We start from the raw sequence: 18,871 nt of genomic DNA on the forward strand, positions 1-18,871 counted from the left end.
TCGAAATCTGCACATGAAGCATGGAATGCATTTGAACTACGAAGGGACAAGGGTTGTTTGTGATCGCGTTAGTGAAATAATTAAAGAAAGACTTCTTAGGAATAGAACACACTATCAGCTTCCTGTACATCCTTCCAACAACAGTGAGGGGACACAACCTGTTAGAGCAAGACAACCACCATCAAGAAGTGAGTATTTTTACTGGCCACAGATGAAGACAGCACCTCCATAGTTCATCCCAGAAGTGTTCTTCAGATTAAACCGAAAGGAAGGCAGAGAAAAATAAAGGTAAGTGATGGATCAGATATGCCAAGCAGAAACCCCAAGTATATAATTGTCCTTCAAAATGTGCAGTCATTGCGAAACAAAATTAATGAGCTAGAAGTATTACTGGCAGATCAATTAAAAGAAGTATCTTTTATTTTATTTATTTATTTCTTACACCATGGATCCAACTGTGAATTTCACATGGATGTAGTGTGTGTCAATTTTTACATTGTCAATTACAAGTACCTATGCACTATGCTTACAAGTAAAGATTTGAAAGTTATGTAACTACTATAATGATCCGCAACACAATATGATGAAATGAGAAACCTTAGGCCTACCGATTACAAAGTATAAAACATAATAAATTAAATATGAAAAGGTCATATAACCCAGAGAGTTAAATATAAGCAGTTAACAATAAAAGAGTTACATATGTGACAAGAATGTACAGCTTAATGTTCAATTTATATGATAATACATCTTATTTTATTTTAAGGCAGTTTCTCACTGTGTTTCATAAACTCTTCCAAACTGTAAAATGACATGGCTAAAAGAAATTGCCTCAGAAGCTCTTTAAATGTAGATTTGTTGGCTATTTCACATTTGATTTCTGGAGGAACAGCATTAAATATCCTTAAGTTTGCACTGTCAGAGAAGATTCACATTGCAAAAATTGAAGAGCTGAGTTTATTGTAAAGATCTAAAATGTGATGAGACCAGTTTACTCTACAGTCAATCTTCACACCTAGAAACTTTGTTACTTCCACTCTTTCTATGACCTGTGTGGCATATTTAACAGTCATTTCTTCCTCAGTTTTGGCTGTTGAGGTGAGCTGAACATAATTAGCCTTACTAAGGTTTAGTGAGAGACCATTTGCAGTAAACCTTTTCATTAAATCTATAAGAACAATATTAACAGGCACTTGAACATTTTCCCATTTATGACCATTAACCGTTATGTTCGTGTCATCTGCAAAGGTGGTAAAATTACGCTATATCATGGTAGAATAGGGTAAATCATTTATAAATAACAAGAACAGTAAAGGACCAAAAGTAGAGCCCTGTGGCACTCCACAATTTATGTGTGTCCTTTCTGATGAAATCATTCCACCACACAAATTGTCTGACTTATCTAAGACTACTTTGTTTCCTTTCTGTCAGGTATGACTGAAGCCAGTAACAGTATTTGGTGGTTCACAGTGTCAAAGGCTTTAGATAAATCACAAAATAACCCTGTTGGCAGCATTTTCTCTTTTAGAGATTCCAAAACCTTATCTATAAAGGCATATATCGCTTGTTCAGTAGACAGACCTTTACGGAAACCAAACTGATGTTTGCTAAGAATATTGAATTTATGTAGGTGTTCTAAAATTCTAGAATAGATTATTTTTTCTAGTACCTTTGAAAACACAGTCAGGAGAGATATTGATCTGAAATTTGTAACATTAGTTTTCTCCCCTTCCTTAAAGAGAGGCTGCACGATAGCATTCTTTAGTCTATCAGGAACAATTCCTTGTCACAAAGAGGCATTGAAGATATGACACAGTATACTGCTTACAGAAGTACAACACTGTTTTAACAATTTGCTAGAAATATTCTCTGCTCCACAGGCGTTCTTGTTTGTCATGGAGGCAATTGTTCTTTCAGTTTCTGATACTGTAATAGATCTAATATGCATTTGAATGATTTTGTTAGGGACAGTATTTTGCAGAAAGGTCAAGGCACTATTCACAGAACCCTTGCAGCCTATTTGCTCAGACACCGACAGGAAGTGTTTATTAAAGATTTCAGCTATGATCTCAGGATTTTGCACAAGATTCCCTTCGTGTATGATTTTGAAATTTTCTGCAGGTCTTTTTTTTATTGTTCCCTGTTTCCTTGCTAAGTATTTGCAGACAGTCTTCATTTTATTATTGGAGTTATCAATTTCTTTTACACCACACAGTGCTTTTGATGTCCAAATAGCTTTCTTTAGGCTTTTACAATACATTTTATAATGGCTGATTAATTCTCTGTCCCTGGACCCTCTGGTTGCAATATAAAGTTCCCTCTTACATTTACATGAGACGCTAATACCCTTTGTGATCCATGGCTTCTTTAAGGATGAGGAAACATTGTTCCTAATAAACTTTTTAGGAAAAGTTTTTTAGTGAACATTGGCTAACTGATGAGATGTTAGCAATCACAAGTATACGGGATTATGTTATGACATCTCGGTTCTGTAGAAAAATATCTACACATAGAGGAACATATATATTTGTGAAACACAATATCAGCTATTGCTGCCTATAATCTCTCAAAAAAATAGGAAAAAAAGGTGATTTTGAAATATCTGCTGTAGAACTAACCTCAATAAAAACAATCATCATTTGCTCATACAGAAGTCCAAACTCAAACATAAAAATATTCTTTAATCTACTTGAAGGTAGTCTTGACAGTATCGGGGACCTATACAAAACAGTTATAATATGTGGAGACTTTAGCATTGGCTTTAACAAAGTTTCAAAAGATGGAGATGATCTTATGGCTATTTGTGCAACATACAACTTGCTCCCAATGATAAATTCCCCTACAAGAGTTACAAATGTCTCCAGGACCACTATTGATATGATACTGATAAGTAAGGAAAGCCATGAACATGCAGCTAGAAACTTCAACATAGGTTTCATTGATCACTGTGCACAGCTTCTTGAAATATCTTCAATGCTAAACTTAATTAAACAGACAGAAACAATAAAAATAGGAGGAAGAACCTTCAGCCATCAAAACATTGAATACTTTAGGAATTTACTAAAGAAGGAAACATGGACCGAAATGTACAGATAGGATAACACAGATGTGAAGTTCAACATATTTGAGGATATATTTACACATTATTTTAATGTATCATTTCCAGCTAAAGATCAGAAAACCAAGTGTAGAAGGCTTAACAGAAAAAAATGGCTGAAAAACGAAGATTATGAGATCTCCAAGTCTTACATAGTATCCAATGAGTTCCTTGCAAATTTCAAGAATTATAAAATGATTCTTAAAAAAGTGATCAAAGAAGTTAAAGTAATGGCAAATGACTGCTATATAAATAACTCCAATAACAAAATGAAAGTTGTATGGAGTGTAGTGAAACAGCAATCTGACAATGTTTCTCCTCAAAATTCCAATATTAAATTGAATTGTAACAGCAAAGAAATTAATGATCCTAAAGAAATAGTAAATGTGTTCAATACTTGTTTTAGCAAAAGCAGTTAATCGCTGAAATCAAACCTTGCAATACAAACTACCCAGTATCATCTGTAAACACCAACATAAGTCCTACTTCACTGGTTCTCTTTCCAACAACCCAGAAAGAAGTCCTGCCAGTTATCAGAACTTTAGAAGTGAATCATTCCACTGGAATAGATGGCGCCCCAGACAGCCTTATTAAAAAATGTGGAGATCTCATTATTGAACCATTAGCACACCTTTATAATAGTTCCATTCAAACTGGAATTTTCCCATCATTCCTAAAAACAGCTAAGCTCAAACCACTATTCTAAAAAGGATGAAGTGGCTAACTACATGCCCATTGCTCTACTATCTGTATTCTCAAAAATCATAGGAAAATTTTTTTCAAAGAAGAGTAGTAGATTTTCTGGAAGAGCACAAAATACTATCCACAGCACAACGTGGTTTCAGGAAAGGCCGATCAACTGATACAGCAATTTTTGAACTATTAAGTGAAGTACTTCAGAAACTAAATAATGGCAAAAATGTCATTGGAATATGTCTAGATCTCTCTAAGGCTTTTGATATCATAGGTCACACAAAACTATTGCCTAAACTTGATGACAGGGGATTAGAGGAACATCTAGCAACTGGATAAAGTCACACCTAAGCGATCGAAAACAAGTGGTTGAAGTGCAACATCAAAATTTCATCAAACTCACTATTCAAACTATGGAGTGCCACAAGGTTCAGTTTTGGGACCTCTTCTATTCCTATTATATGTGAATGACCTAAACAAATTTCTGCGAGAACATCATCCAGTTTGCTGATGATACAAGTGTGCTAGTGAGTGGGAAAGAAATGGAAATGCTTCAAAAGTCTACAACAGAGACACTGAACAATTCTGAAATCTAGTTTAGTCACAACAAATTGGTAATAAATGCAACTAAGACAATGGGACTAAATTTCTATAATGTGAAAAAAGGGAGCAAACTATGCAGATTCAGATATCTGACAAAGATCTTCAGAATGTAGAAAGCATTAAGTTCTTAGGAGTATGGCTCCAAGATAGTCTTAAATGGGGGACACATATTGAAAAAGTTTGTACGAAAGTAAGTACTAATTGCTACTTAATGAGAATATGAATGCTGCAACAGAGATTCTCTGAAAAATGTGTATTATGCCTATATATACTCACAACTGAAATATGAAATTATTTTTTGGAGTAACTGTTCTCATAGTCAAAGCTCTTTAGTCTACAAAAAAGAATTATAAGAATAATGGAAGGTGTAAAATGAAGCAAAACCTGTAGACCACTCTTTAAAAAGCTAGAAATCCTCCTACTTCTGTGTATATATGTGTATGATATAACCATGTTCATTAAAAAATATTCAATGGAAAATCCCACTGTCTTCCAGAAAAATGAAAATATCCACTTCTATAACACCAGGCAAAAAGGAAACTTTCATTTAGAGCCCAACAACACCACCATGAATAAAAAAGGAACCCTGTATTATGGGAAAGTTATTTACAATAAAGTTCCACCACAAATTAAATCAATAAATGAGAAGGCAAATTTCAAGGCAACTGCTGAGCATATTTGAGTCACCACTGCTTATATAGCCTCCACGAGTTCCTTCAGGAAGTTCACTAACGATTTGTGTCTTTGCCTTAGTGATGTATCATATAAATGTTACTAGAACTTCAATGATTTACCATGTAAATGTTACTGTAATAAAAATATTAATTTGCCAGCATAGTACATGCTCTTTCTGCTTTAAAATATCTACTCTTTATTTTTGTACAATATTTGCTCTGAATATTGTAACTCAGTGACCATTTAATGTAGAAATAATGAAATTAATGCAAATTTAATATTATATTTTGTTATAAATTGACTTGTCCTACATCAGAATGTACTATTTGTGTACTATTTGATTACCAGGACCAATAAAACTCAACTCTACTCTACTCTACCTGACAGATGCAGAATTGTTGTTGTTGTTGTTGTTGTTGTTGTGGTCTTCAGTCCTGAGACTGGTTTGATGCAGCTCTCCATGCTACTCTATCCTGTGCAAGCTTCTTCATCTCCCAGTACCTACTGCAACCTACATCCTTCTGAATCTGCTTAGTGTATTCATCTCTTGGTCTCCCTCTACGATTTTTACCCTCCACGCTACCCTCCAATGCTAAATTTGTGATCCCTTGATGCCTCAAAACATGTCCTACCAACCGATCCCTTCTTCTAGTCAAGTTGTGCCACAAACTTCTCTTCTCCCCAATCCTATTCAATACCTCCTCATTAGTTACATGACCTACCCACCTTATCTTCAGCATTCTTCTGTAGCACCACATTTCGAAAGCTTCTATTCTCTTCTTGTCCGAACTATTTATCGTCCATGTTTCACTTCCATACATGGCTACACTCCACACAAATACTTTCAGAAACGACTTCCTGACACTTAAATCTATACTCGATGTTAACAAATCTCTCTTCTTCAGAAACAATTTCCTTGCCATTGCCAGTCTACATTTTGTATCCTCTCTACTTCGACCATCATCAGTTATTTTCCTCCCTAAATAGCAAAACTCCTTTACTACTTTAAGTGTCTCATTTCCTAATCTAATCCCCTCAGCATCACCCGATTTAATTTGACTACATTCCATTATCCTCGTTTTGCTTTTGTTGATGTTCATCTTATATCCTCCTTTCAAGACACTGTCCATTATTCCGTTCAACTGCTCTTCCAAGTCCTTTGATGTCTCTGACAGAATTACAATGTCATTGGCGAACCTCAAGGTTTTTACTTCTTCTCCATGAATTTTAATACCTACTCCGAATTTTTCTTTTGTTTCCTTTACTGCTTGCTCAATATACAGATTGAATAACATCGGGGAGAGGCTACAACCCTGTCTCACTCCTTTCCCAACCACTGCTTCCCTTTCATGCCCCTTGAATCTTATAACTGCCATCTGGTTTCTGTACAAATTGTAAATAGCCTTTCGCTCCTTGTATTTTACCCCTGCCACCTTCAGAATTTGAAAGACAGTATTCCAGTTAACGTTGTCAAAAGCTTTCTCTAAGTCTAAAAATGCTAGAAATGTAGGTTTGCCTTTTCTTAATCTTTCTTCTAAGATAAGTCGTAAGATTAGTATTGCCTCACGTGTTCCAACATTTCTACGGAATCCAAACTGATCTTCCCCGAGGTCCGCTTCTACCAGTTTTTCCATTCGTCTGTAAAGAATTCGCATTAGTATTTTGCAGCTGTGACTTATTAAACTGATAGTTCGGTAATTTTCACATCTGTCAACACCTGCTTTCTTTGGGATTGGAATTATTATATTCTTCTTGAAGTCTGAGGGTATTTCGCCTGTCTCATACATCTTGCTCACCAGATGGTAGAGTTTTGTCATGACTGGCTCTCCCAAGGCCATCAGTAGTTCTAATGGAATGTTGTCTACTCCCGGGGTCTTGTTTCGACTCAGGTCTTTCAGTGCTCTGTCAAACTCTTCACGCAGTATCTTATCTCCCATTTCATCTTCATCTACATCCTCTTCCATTTCCATAATATTGTCCTCAAGTACATCGCCCTTGTATAAACCCTCTATATACTCCTTCCACCTTTCTGCCTTCCCTTCTTTGCTTAGAACTGGGTTGCCATCTGAGCTCTTGATATTCATGCAAGTGGTTCTCTTCTCTCCAAAGGTCTCTCTAATTTTCCTGTAGGCAGTATCTATCTTACCCATAGTGAGACAAGCCTCTACATCCTTACATTTGTCCTCTAGCCATCCCTGCTTAGCCATTTTGCATTTCCTGTCGATCTTATTTTTGAGACGTTTGTATTCCTTTTTGCCTGCTTCATTTACTGCATTTTTATATTTTCTCCTTTCGTCATGCAGAATTAGTCTATTAAAATAGAAATTTCTGGATGCCATAAAGGGATAAATAGTAATAAGAAAGAATTAGCAGGCTAGATATATACCTTGTAAGAAATTGTGAACAATTTAGCAGCAGGGCAGGGCAATTTAATGGTATGATATCCAATAGGGAACAATTTTCATACCAGAGCTTTTAATGGTGAGGGTAGATATCATGCACTGGATTTCTTGGTTGCCCCCCCCCCCCCCACCCCCCCCCCTCCCACCCCAAAGATTTCCTACTTAGTATGAGTGAGGTTGCTATGATTAAATTTTTTAAAAAGGCAGTTAGAAAGGGTGCCTCAAACCTGAGCAAACAAAAATGTGGAGAAACTTGCTGATTATAAGACTTTTGAAACAATGTTCTTAGGTAAGTACTGGAGGCAGGCAAGGCAGCTAAGATTACAGAATGATTTTTAAATGGATGTCACTACAGAAGTGGGAAAGAAAAATATGAAAGAATTTTGTGTAAGGGAATTGAATGAATTGATTTATTTATTTATACAGGCCACTAGACCACTGAAGTCCCTATTCTAAAGAGAAGGTTGCCAAAATCTTTGCAGTGGGAACTTATTTGCGGTTCAACTGATTCTCTGGATTAATTTCTCAACTTTATAGAAAATATGGGCAAGACCCTATGTTAAAGACTAAGACATGCTGAACAGATAAAGAATGGCAGAAATCAGGATAGGTAAAATAATAATAATATTATTGGAAACAGTGGCTATAGCTCGAAAGATGAGAGAAATGGTCACAGTAATGAGAACAGAAACTGGAGAATCAGCCAGTAGAAAGATAATAGAAACTGGGGGGGGGGGGGGGGGGGGAGACAAAACATTGATCAGAGAAGACAAGATGAAAGGGAAAGGTGTAGAAAAGAAGATACGGTACACAAAATGAAAATTTTCAGAGGAGGTAGCAGGGAAATTAACAGGTGCCTCACTCATGGTCCGCAGTGATGATGGCTGATTGTAATGCAATGAACAGGACCAAGCTGGATTCCAGTAGCTTGAACAGTGAATGTAGAAAAGAATGGAAGGAAATTATAGGGATGCAATTTTGGGTGATGCAGAGATATGGGGAGGTTATAATGGTTATACGAGGGTCACTCCAAAAGAAGTGCACACTATTTTTGTAAAAATACTGTTTTCATTCGGCATGTGTGAAAGTTTTACAGTGCGGAGATACGTCCTTCTTGCTTGTTTTCAAACTTAGTTCAACCTGTTCCTGTGAGTGGTGCCATCACAGCATGTCTTCAAGATGGCTGCTACACTTGACATCCGTCAGAAGCAACATGCTGTCATAGAATTCATCTACTGTAAAAGTTAGACAGTGGGAAACATCCACAAGAGATTGAAAAAGGTGTATGGCGATGCTGCTGTTGATCGCAGTACAGTTAGTCAGTGGGCAAGCAGGTTAAGTGATGAAAGCGGGCACGGCAATATTGAGGATTATCCTCGCAGCAGCAGGCCTCATACTGCACACACTCCAGACAATGTGCAGGGAGTTAACGAATTGGTGACTGCTGACAGATGCATCACAGTGAATGAATTGTCACGCTACGTTGGGATAGGGCAAGGAAGTGTTTGCAGACTACTGAAAGTCTTGGCGCTAAAAAAAGGTTTGTGCCAGGTGGGTTCCCAGGATGTTCACAGTGGCTCACAAAGAAACAAGAACAATGGTATGCAGTGAACTTTTGTAACAGTACGAGAATGGTGGAGATGAATTTCCTGGAAGAATTGTGACAGGTGATGAAACATGGCTCCATCATTTTTCACCAGAGACGAAGAGGCAATCAATGGAGTGGCATCATGAAAGTTCACCCAAGAAAAAGAAATTCAAAACCACACCTTGTGCTGGAAAAGTTATGGCTATGGTGTTTTTTGATTCCGAAGGGCTCTTGCTTGTGGACATCATGCCAAGTGGAACCACCATAAATTCTGATGCATATGTGATGACACTGAAGAAACTTCAAGCTTGACTGAGTCGTGTTCGACCACATTGGCAAAAGCAGGATGTTTTGCTGTTGCATGACAATGCACAGTCACATGTCAGTCAAAAAACCATGGAAGCGATCACAAAACTCGGATGGACAGCACTGAAACACCTGCCTTACAGTCCTGACCTGACTCCATGTGACTATCATCTCTTCGGGAAACTGAAAGACTCTCTTTGTGGAACAAATTTGAAGATTTCCCTTGTGCACGCAGTCAAACAGTGGCTCCAACAGGTTGGTCCAGAATATTTCCATGCAGGTATACAGGCGCTGGTTCCAAGATGGCATAAGGCAGTTGAGATGGATGGAAATTATGTGGAGAAATGAAAATATTGTTCCTAAATGATGTATCTACACGCTGTAAAACTATCAAACATGTAGAATAAAAGATGGATTTAAAAAAAAAATAGTGTGCATTTCTTTTGGAGTGACCCTCATAGTAGAAAAATAAGGGGAAGAGAGGAGAGAAATTAATTAAACTAGTGATGACAATGAGTACACCAATTATTTTACTGGGGTATTAGTTGACAGGAATAAAGTGGGTGAAATAGAAGATAAGAATAATATGGAGACAGCTTCAGTAGAAATCACAAAAGTATCTGAGACAGAGGTGGATGTTATGCCAGAAATGGAAGCAGATGTTTATATCAAAATGAGGGGCAAGGTAATTAATACCAATGAAAGTGACTGTAATGAGATGCTGTATGTTGATGCATGGGGAGAAAATGTGGGTAAATCTTTCTGTGGTAGATGATAATGATGCGTGTAGCAATAATGTTGTAGTGGTGCAATAATTGTTAATGATATGCAAGTACCAATGAATGTACATGATAATTCTAGCTGTAGCAATAATAAGTTGACAAGTGAAGTACGAGTGAGTTGCAATAATGGTAATGGTATTGTGGCATCGATAGATCACATTGACCACACAAATTACAATCTTTGGAATATTAACTGCTCTGACGAGCTGCCATGTTTAATTCAGTCTGCCTTTGTACTTCATGCAGTGTTCATATGTATCAGTCTTTATGGTAAAATATATGTGTACATAGAAAACTTGGGAACTGTTTATTAGGTATATTACGATCCATATCCAGAATCCCATATTGGTAATCCTGGACAAAAAGTTCTATGTCTTCCGCGACTTCTGCGCCGGTTGTATAGAATCAACAGGTTTCCTGTCCAAAGCTGTGGCTACATCACTGAACATTCTTTACGAAGATTTGGAGGCCCAGCCATTACGACCAGGCCAACACAACCCTCCGTCATCTGTTAATTTGCAGCTAACGGACAATGATCTATGATCTTCGACGAGGATAACCTCTACTTTAGCAACTCCAAAACGACCGAGTGTTACGCAGTTACCTCAAATAATGGACTCAGGCTTTGTTTCACCAGATTACACACAACAACATGTGAAAAGTGAAGTGGATGATCTACTAAATAATGTGATGAATGATCACTCATTCGAAGTTCAAAGGGACCAAAATTCGCACACATGCTTTGATCCTCTACGCGCCATGATGTCGGTTACAGTAGTGCCACGTGCATCGCTGCCATTTGTGCAAAACGCAAACGCTGTCAACTATTACCAAGCTACACCAGCCTCGCCTCCCTCACAAGTCAGTAACAGACATTTTTATGCATCCAGTTCGCCAGAACATACCACAGGATTGGCAGGCCAGTTTCATGACCACGTGGGTACGGGTGCACCCAACATAGCCTCTGCACCCAGCAATGTTGTACTATGATAGTGCGACTGCCAACAGGTTTCACCACTGTTTTATGGTCCTAACACAAAGGGTGCATGGCCAGTGTGTGTGGTAGACTCTCGTATTTGCCACTTTAAGCTGTTTACCGGCTGTCTTCAGGCAGAGACAGGGCCCGTTCTGCTTCCATGCCTTCTATGCTGCCAGGCAGTACTCATTCACTCTCTCCTCTTTCTGAGCACTCAAGACTCACCCACACACCATACGTCCCGGTTTACGTCCCAAAACAGATCAATGAGGACAAGCCTCTCCCACTATCACAGTCACCGCCACTGCCACATCCAGTTCATCCATACTGTTGGTACCACAAGATTTTTAGGGCTGAGGCCAAGAAGTGCAGGTTACCTTGCCAACACCCAAACGCCGACTGCAGGAACTAAGTGAAGCCGAGTTCTGCGAGGAATTTCACAGGTGGCCCTTAACATTGCACTCCATCCACTTGTCCCCTCGGCTGAGTGGTTGTTTATACATGGCAGACATTTCATCACAGTTTGTCTACCTAATTGACACTGGCGCTGAAGTGTCTATTATATCTCGGTCATTGGCTCCTACTAACTTTTCACCGATGAAGTCTCTCCTACGAGCTGTCAATGCATCAACATTACAAACTGTTGGTTCTGTGAAAGTGATGGTGCACCTATCCCCTTCTCTGCATTTCCCATGGACCTTCTACATCACTGACATCGATGAACCAATTCTCGGTATGGATTTTTTGTCCCAATACAAGCTCTCCCCGAACGTAGTCCGGTGTTCAGTGTTACACCACCTGCCTAACACTCAGATGCTGTGCTCCGGCACCCATACTTCTCATTCCGTTTCCGCTGCAACATGGAATTTAGTTCGCAAGTGTTCTGCCCTCATGGGCAAGATTGTGACCTGCGTCACTAACCTACTTTCGGAATACGACTCAGCTGTGCACCTCTACCGGTAGAACAATGAGCTGAAACAACGTATTGCCACACTTACAACAAGCTCGCTGCAGCCAGCACCTCACTGTTAAAACTGCAATCCGCAGTTCCTTCACCAGATCAAACTTCATTGCCAATCATCAGCTTGAACACTCATCAGATTAGTTCAAAAACATTCATTACGTGTGACGATTTGTGTTCAGTGACCTCCGCACCATCCAAGCACCCACTACGTGCAGTGCCTCGTGTTTCAAACAGTGTCTCTAATAACAGTTGCTCACGCAGCACGACCATGCCCACTATACAGGCAGCCGTCCCACTGGTTGATAAACATTCCACCTCTCCTGTGCGCCAGCCAAGCAACTCGGCTGCCATTGCTGTCCTTCGTGTGATGTCAGCACCTCTCTCACCCGCCGGTTACCCAAGGCAAAGTTAACGACAGACAGTCACTGTGCGCCCCACTCCACTTTGGGATGCGTGTGCAGCCGACCTCAACAAACAAGCACACACTGCACTCGCCTAATAGGTATGTGACTTCCGTGCTGCCTTTTCCCACTCATGCTAACGGCTACACCCCATCGCGCCCCACTTGTCCCAAAACTCCACGTCAGAAAGTTACTCAGCCTCGTGTGCAGTTCTCATTCTCTTCCGTTACTGACAGAATGACACACAAGATAATTACCACTGCCGGCCCTCCTATTAGACACAAGGTTAGACGCCTCAACCCCATTAAGATCCGTGTGGCCCGGCAGCAAATTAACGAACTTCTGGAGGCAGGCATTCTACAGCCATCGGACAGCAATTGGTCTTCACCAGTTCACCTTGTCACCAAACACGAGGGTTCTTTTTGAATGTGTGGTGATTACAGACATTTAAATGCTCACACCCCCCCATGAACCATGGACCTTGCCGTTGGTGGGGAGGCTTGCGTGCCTCAGCGATACAGATAGCCGTACCGTAGGTGCAACCACAACGGAGGGGTATCTGTTGAGAGGCCAGACAAACGTGTGGTTCCTGAAGAGGGGCAGCAGCCTTTTCAGTAGTTGCAAGGGCAACAGTCTGGATGATTGACTGATCTGGCCTTGTAACAATAACCAAAACGGCCTTGCTGTGCTGGTACTGCGAACGGCTGAAAGCAAGGGGAAACTACAGCCGTAATTTTTCCCGAGGGCATGCAGCTTTACTGTATGATTACATGATGATGGCGTCCTCTTGGGTAAAATATTCCTGAGGTAAAATAGTCCCCCATTCAGATCTCCGGGCGGGGACTACTCAAGAGGATGTCGTTATCAGGAGAAAGAAAACTGGCGTTCTACGGATCGGAGCGTGGAATGTCAGATCCCTTAATCGGGCAGGTAGGTTAGAAAATTTAAAAAGGGAAATGGATAGGTTGAAGTTAGATATAGTGGGAATTAGTGAAGTTCGGTGGCAGGAGGAACAAGACTTCTGGTCAGGTGACTACAGGGTTATAAACACAAAATCAAATAGGGGTAATGCAGGAGTAGGTTTAATAATGAATAGGAAAATAGGAATGCGGGTAAGCTACTACAAACAGCATAGTGAATGCATTATTGTGGCCAAGATAGACACGAAGCCCACACCTACTACAGTAGTACAAGTTTATATGCCAACTAGCTCTGCAGATGACGAAGAAATTGAAGAAATGTATGATGAAATAAAAGAAATTATTCAGATTGTGAAGGGAGACGAAAATTTGATAGTCATGGGTGACTGGAATTCGAGTGTAGGAAAAGGGAGAGAAGGAAACATAGTAGGTGAATATGGATTGGGGGACAGAAATGAAAGAGGAAGCCGCCTTGTAGAATTTTGCACAGAGCACAACATAATCATAACTAACACTTGGTTTAAGAATCATGAAAGAAGGTTGTATACATGGAAGAACCCTGGAGATACTAAAAGGTATCAGATAGATTATATAATGGTAAGACAGAGATTTAGGAACCAGGTTTTAAATTGTAAGACATTTCCAGGGGCAGATGTGGACTCTGACCACAATCTATTGGTTATGACCTGTAGATTAAAACTGAAGAAACTGCAAAAAGGTGGGAATTTAAGGAGATAGGACCTGGATAAACTAAAAGAACCAGAGGTTGTACAGAGATTCAGGGAGAGCATAAGGGAGCAATTGACATGAATGGGGGAAATAAATACAGTAGAAGAAGAATGGGTAGCTTTGAGGGATGAAGTAGTGAAGGCAGCAGAGGATCAAGTAGGTAAAAAGACGAGGGCTAGTAGAAATCCTTGGGTAACAGAAGAAATACTGAATTTAATTGATGAAAGGAGAAAATATAAAAATGCAGTAAGTGAAACAGGCAAAAAGGAATACAAACGTCTCAAAAATGAGATCGACAGGAAGTGCAAAATGGCTAAGCAGGGATGGTTAGAGGACAAATGTAAGGATGTAGAGGCCTATCTCACTAGGGGTAAGATAGATACCGCCTACAGGAAAATTAAAGAGACCTTTGGAGATAAGAGAACGACTTGTATGAATATCAAGAGCTCAGATGGAAACCCAGTTCTAAGCAAAGAAGGGAAAGCAGGAAGGTGGAAGGAGTATATAGAGGGTCTATACAAGGGCGATGTACTTGAGGACAATATTATGGAAATGGAAGAGGATGTAGATGAAGATGAAATGGGAGATATGATACTGCGTGAAGAGTTTGACAGAGCACTGAAAGACCTGAGTCGAAACAAGGCCCCCGGAGTAGACAACATTCCATTGGAACTACTGACGGCCGTGGGAGAGCCAGTCCTGACAAAACTCTACCATCTGGTGAGCAAGATGTATGAAACAGGCGAAATACCCTCAGACTTCAAGACGAATATAATAATTCCAATCCCAAAGAAAGCAGGTGTTGACAGATGTGAAAATTACCGAACTATCAGCTTAATAAGTCACAGCTGCAAAATACTAACATGAATTCTTTACAGACGAATGGAAAAACTAGTAGAAGCCAACCTCGGGGAAGATCAGTTTGGATTCCGTAGAAACACTGGAACACGTGAGGCAATACTGACCTTACGACTTATCTTAGAAGAAAGATTAAGGAAAGGCAAACCTACGTGTCTAGCATTTGTAGACTTAGAGAAAGCGTTTGACAATGTTAACTGGAATACTCTCTTTCAAATTCTAAAGGTGGCAGGGGTAAAATACAGGGAGCGAAAGGCTATTTACAATTTGTACAGAAACCAGATGGCAGTTATAAGAGTTGAGGGACATGAAAGGGAAGCAGTGGTTGGGAAGGGAGTAAGACAGGGTTGTAGCCTCTCCCCGATGTTGTTCAATCTGTATATTGAGCAAGCAGTAAAGGAAACAAAAGAAAAATTAGGAGTAGGTATTAAAATTCATGGAGAAGAAATAAAAACTTTGAGGTTCGCCGATGACATTGTAATTCTGTCAGAGACAGCAAAGGACTTGGAAGAGCAGTTGAATGGAATGGACAGTGTCTTGAAAGGAGGATATAAGATGAACATCAACAAAAGCAAAACAAGGATAATGGAATGTAGTCTGATTAAGTCGGGTGATGCTGAGGGAATTAGATTAGGAAATGAGGCACTTAAAGTAGTAAAGGAGTTTCGCTATTTGGGGGGCAAAATAACTGATGATGGTCGAAGTAGAGAGGATATAAAATGTAGGCTGGCAATGGCAAGGAAAGCGTTTCTGAAGAAGAGAAATTTGTTAACATCGAGTATAGATTTAAGTGTCAGGAAGTCATTTCTGAAAGTATTCGTATGGAGTGTAGCCATGTATGGAAGTGAAACATGGACGATAAATAGTTCGGACAAGAAGAGAATAGAAGCTTTCGAAATGTGGTGCTACAGAAGAATGCTGAAGATTAGATGGGTAGATCACATAACTAATGAGGAAGTATTGAATAGGATTGGGGAGAAGAGAAGTTTGTGGCACAACTTGACCAGAAGAAGGGATCGGTTGGTAGGACATGTTCTGAGGCATCAAGGGATCACCAATTTAGTATTGGAGGGCAGCGTGGAGGGTAAAAATCGTAGAGGGAGACCAAGAGATGAATACACTAAGCAGATTCAGAAGGATGTAGGTTGCAGTAGGTACTGGGAGATGAAAAAGCTTGCACAGGATAGAGTAGCATGGAGAGCTGCATCAAACCAGTCTCAGGACTGAAGACCACAACAACAACAACAACAACAAATGCTCACACTATCATGGACAATTACCCCGTGCCAAACATAAACGATTTCACCCATATGTTATCAGGCGCCACAATCTTCAGTGTGACAGACTGCAAATGTGCTTATCACCAGATTCCCGTAGCGCCAGAAGTCATTCCAAAGACTGCGATCATCACGCCGCTCGGTTTGTCCCAGTACAACTCGATGCCATTTGGTTTAAGGAATGCGGCACAAACGTGGCAACGTTTCATTGACTCAATCTTACGATGATTCGAGTTCTGCTTCGCATACCTGGATGACATACTCATTTTCAGCAAATTGACTGAAGACCACGAAGATCATTTATCCCAGGTCCTCCAGACTTTGACATCCAACGGTGTCGAGGTCAACAAAGAAAAATTCCAATTGTGTCAGTTTTCTGTGACATTAATGGGTTACACTGTCTCCGCAGATGGAATACAGCCTCCCAAATCCCGCGTGTAGGCTATCATGTAGTTGCCACCCCTAGCTATGTACAAAGAACTCCTAGGTACTGTAAATTACTACCGCCGTCATCTACCTTCTGCCGCTGTCTTGCAGGCCCTGCTGACAGACGTGCTCTCCGGCAAACAAACTTCAGGCGTTAAACCAGTCCGTTGGACTGAACCCATGCTAGAGGCTCTCAGGGCTCTAATAAAATAGCTTTAGCTCATGCAGTCGTACTCGCCCACCCTGATCCGTCTGCCAATTTGTTCATCACTACGGATGCCAGCGACATCAGAGTCAGGGCAGTATTACTACAGAGCAAAGGCTACACAGTTTCACCACTTCATTTCTTCTCCAAAAAACTGTCTACAGCACAGAAGAAATATACTGCTTTTGATAGAGAGCTTCTGGCGGTGTACGAGGCCATCAAACATTTCTGCACTGACATCGAGGGCCGTCCTTTCTTCATTCTTACTGATCACAAACTGCTGGCAGATGCCTTCTGCAACCTGCCAGAGGACTCCCCCCCACCATCGTTTCCGCCACTTTGACCTGGTCTCTCAATTTACTACGGATGTATACTACATCAAGGCATGGAGAACATCCCTGCTGGTTTCCTCTCGTAGATCAATGCTGTTTCAAGTATTGTCGATTTATCTGACCTCACCACTGTACGGGCTTTTGGCGAGGACACTCAGGTTCTGGTGACGGACCCACAGTCTTCACTCTTGTTTACCAAGGCTAAGTTCCCTGGCATTTCGGACAAAGTGTGGTGTGACTCTTCTATGGGCATTCTGCGGCTCTTGCTCCTACCCATCCTGCGCCGACAGGTTTTTGACATCTTGCATAATCTTGCCCTCCCTGGTGTCTGAGCCACCACTCGCATCGTCAACGAGTGTTTTGTGCAGAAAGATTTGAAACGGGACTGTCAAACATGGGCACGAAGCTGCATTTCCGGTCAACAAAACAAAATAGTACGTCACACCTCTCCACCACTCGGCAAGTTTGACATCCCTAAGGGACGTTTCTGTCATGTACATATTGACCTTATCAGTCCCCTGCCTCCATCGAAGGGCCACAGGTATATCCTGTCCACAATAGACCGAATGTCTCATTGGGTGAAAGCTGTCCCCTTACCCAACATCACAGCAGAAACTGTGACCAAAGGATTCATTTCTTCTTGGGTCACCAGGTTCGGCTGTCCGTCCACCATCACAACTGACCAGGGTTGACAGTTCGAATCTGCATTTTTTATTATTCTCTGTAATCTTTGTGGTATTAAAAAGATCCATACGACAGCCTACCACCCACAAAGCAATGAGTTGGTGGATCGATGGCACCGCACCCTTAAAACTGCACTCAGGTACCACGACTGTCTCTGGTCCGAGGCACTTCCTTGGGTTTTGCTGTGCCTACATTCTGCATTTAAACCAGATTTACATGGGACAATTTCCGAATTCACTTTCAGGAGAAACCTGGTTTTACCTGGGGAACTAATTCTCCCCCAAGATCCCGGGGTTTTCTCCATCCAACTATTCACCACCGCAGTTCGTGGGTTCCCCGTTCACAGGTTTTGAAGACATTTCAGGTAATAGAGACGCAGATGCCCCGTCCTTAGATAATTGTGTGCTTGTACTGCTCACCGACAGCACAGACCCGACCCTAATGGAGGAACTCAACGTCAAGATAGTGCACAGCTTGTCTCTCTCACAAGAGTGCGACCTGTCATGTGTTGAGCTTTCATTTCTTTGGATGGCACAGTCTGCATTCGGGGAAGGCATGTTCACATGCCACCTCCTCTCCCACACCACTACTCCCAAGTTGGCCAACACACTCATTTCTAGAGGGAGTGTTTCTGAACCAGCAAGAACATTCTAAAATTATACCTTTCTACAAGAAAGGAGAGAAAACAAACATACTCAAAAATCTTTGAATACAGTATGTCAATAAGATTACAGATATTTTTAAATTCTATTTACATAATCTTATCTTCTCAATATGGACCTCAGAAAAATAGGTCCACCACAAATGCTTTGTAAGCATTTATGAAAAAGTGCTCAGGCTTTGTTGATCATAAACAACTTGCTGTAGATATATTTCTTGATCAGTCCAAAGCATTTGTTATGGTTGACCAAAAGCCACTCCTTATGAAACTCAAGAAGTACGGGACTTGAGGT

General features: G+C 40.6%; 1 protein-coding gene across 1 annotated transcript in view; it reads left to right on the forward strand.

Moving 5' to 3' along the window:
* Positions 1 to 18,871, forward strand: part of LOC124803099 (polyubiquitin) — a 120,747-nt gene that overhangs the window by 23,860 nt on the left and 78,016 nt on the right. The window lies entirely within an intron of this gene.

The sequence above is a fragment of the Schistocerca piceifrons genome, chromosome 6 (genome assembly GCF_021461385.2).
Source record: "Schistocerca piceifrons isolate TAMUIC-IGC-003096 chromosome 6, iqSchPice1.1, whole genome shotgun sequence".
Taxonomy (NCBI): Eukaryota; Metazoa; Arthropoda; class Insecta; order Orthoptera; family Acrididae; genus Schistocerca; species Schistocerca piceifrons.